Below are 2550 nucleotides of genomic sequence, written 5' to 3'. Positions count from 1 at the left end.
ACAATACCAACTGATGAACTATTTTCTAGGGAATGACAACTGGTCTGTTCTTAAAACTGTTCTCAAAAGCTATCTGAAACAGACCAATGTTGCAGGATTCACTGGGCTTTCACGTCATTAAAGCTTTGTTCTCAGGGGTCTCCATTCCTCCCAAACCCCACATGAAAAATATTTTCTTCCACTGGGGCAACTGAAACCCAGAAGAAACGATCAGCAAAGGGGATAGGCAACATGATTTTAAAGTCAGGGGTGCCAGAATGAAAGCTGAAACCCTCGCCTCTCAAGCAACAAACAGCCAACACACTAGCCCCACTAGGGAATGTTTCTCCCCACATTGCCTTTTAAAGTGTCTGTTACCCAAGAAAGCAAAATAAATGCTTAAGTGGGTTCTTCTTCCTCCTTGGTGGCCTTTAACTGGAGTATGTGAGAGCGATCATCCAAAGCAACCCAACCCTGCCCCGTCCCCCAACAGAGCAGCTTCCCCAGAGTCTCTCTGTACCTGGCCCACGGCACTTTGGAAGGTCTGTGCTTCTGAAGCCAAATGGGATACAACCAGACACTGCATCTCTCTCCCCACTCAGCCCAGACCCATGAGCATGGTATTCCTGTGGCCTGGGAGAGCGGGAGGGCTTTCAGGAGCCCAGGAATCAGTCTCTTTACTGAGCAGTTGCTACTCGTTCAATATAAGCTGCTTCCTCCTGTTTCATGGTCTGATTCTCTTTTATTCACAATATGGAATACTTCCCTCCTTTCCCTACAACTCTGGCTCCTCTTCTCTTTCATGGGGCTGCCCCATCTCCCTGCTTCCTTGCTACCACAGCTTTCCCCCAGAGCTAGGCGGGGAGACACTGAACCTGCCCCGTGCAGAGTGGCTATGCTGCGGCAGATGCAAAGAGGGCATCTGCAGACTGCTTTCCTGCCCCCACTGCCCCGCCCCCAGCAGCCTCTGAGATTTCTTACACATGGGCGCAGAGGCAGAAAAGATGTGGCCATTTGGTAAAAAGTAAATGACCGATGTGGTTGTGACACATGACATATTCAGTTTACTCTGGTTTAAAAAACATTTCCAGAATGTCTCTGAAGTGCAGAGATGGATGAGAGAGCTCACAATTCTTAGGCATAGTGGTCCCTGAACTATGACTCGTGCAGTGCTTTTCAACCCTGGCTGCACCCCAGCAGCTTTAGAGACAAAGATGAAAACAAAACAAAAACATGGTCTGGGGCCCCACCTCAGAGATTCAGAATTTACTGGTATGGGGGAGAGCACAAGTATCAGTATTTTTTTTTTTTAAATGCTCCCCAGACATTTGAATGTGTAGCCAGGGGCAAGAGCATTATGTGGTCATATGCAGAAAGTTCTGAATAAAGGCTAAATTTAGGTTTTAGGCAATACAAAGCTATTGCAGGTTTTGGAGCAAGAGAGGAAACATGAGGATGGCCGTAATGTGGCCGTAAGCTTCTCCTGACTGTACTAGGCAGAACAGGTTAGAGTCAAGAAATACTGAAAAAAAAAAAAAAAAAGAGAGAGAGGGAGACCTGGTAAAAGCCTATTATTGCACTAGTCTAAGTAAGGGACAATAAAGCCCTAAACTAAGCAGTAGCCCTGAGCATGGAAAGAAAGGATGAATTTCTTAGAACATACCAGACTGGGGCAGTTATAGGACTATGAAGACAAGGTGGGACAGTCTAGGCTGCCTCTGGGGCCACAGTAGGGAAAGGAAGCAGCTGACAGGAGAGGCGTTCTTGCCCAGACTCCTCCCCAGACTCCCTTGGCCCCACATTCCCTACACCAGAACTGCAGAAGAAAGAATTTTCGATACCTTGGGAGTTAAGAACCCAAGAGGAGAAGAAGAATATAGACTTCGTTCTTCCGGGGTTAAAGTTCAAGGACACTAACCTAAGTGATAAAGAACATAATATATTCAAGGACACAAAACTTTAAAATGAAGCAAAACTTCATACATTTGCAGACTTTTTCCCACAGAATTTTGATAGAAAAAGAACTCATTCTTCTCCTATACAAGGTATTTACTCTCCTGCCCTCTCCTGAGGGGTCACAAACAATACCACTATTTCTAGGCCATCTTAGAACACTAGGTTCAGCTCATTGAAAGAGCAATTTAGAACCAACTGCAGCTTCAAACACCTTCCTGGATGTTGCCTGGGCCAGAAAAACATAGTCGACATAATAACATTGGTAGGATGGGGTGGCAAGGGAATGTAATCACTCATTTGGAGCATAACCTGGCCCTGCAAATAAAGGCTCTACTATCGTTAGCTGAAAGCTTTCAGGGCATAAGGAGGAAGTGAATGGGATGACCCACTTGAGACAACACCAAAAGAACAGAGAACTTCACAGCTCTGGAAGATGGTAACAGGCAGACAAATGAAACTGAGCAGTTAACAGAGAACTGGGACACACCTTCAAGGTGTCAGTTCAGCTCAAATTCCATTTTCCCCTCACCTTTCCCCAAACAACCAGATCTTTTAGTTAGCCTGTTCCAACAATACTCGATCAAACAGACCACTCTAGAGCATAAACACACAAAA

The sequence above is a fragment of the Ursus americanus genome, chromosome 7 (assembly GCF_024610735.1).
Source record: "Ursus americanus isolate L20-20 chromosome 7, mUrsAme1.1.p, whole genome shotgun sequence".
NCBI lineage: Eukaryota > Metazoa > Chordata > Mammalia > Carnivora > Ursidae > Ursus > Ursus americanus.
The sequence above is the reverse complement of the archived record's forward strand: the minus strand, read 5'-3'. Positions refer to the sequence as shown.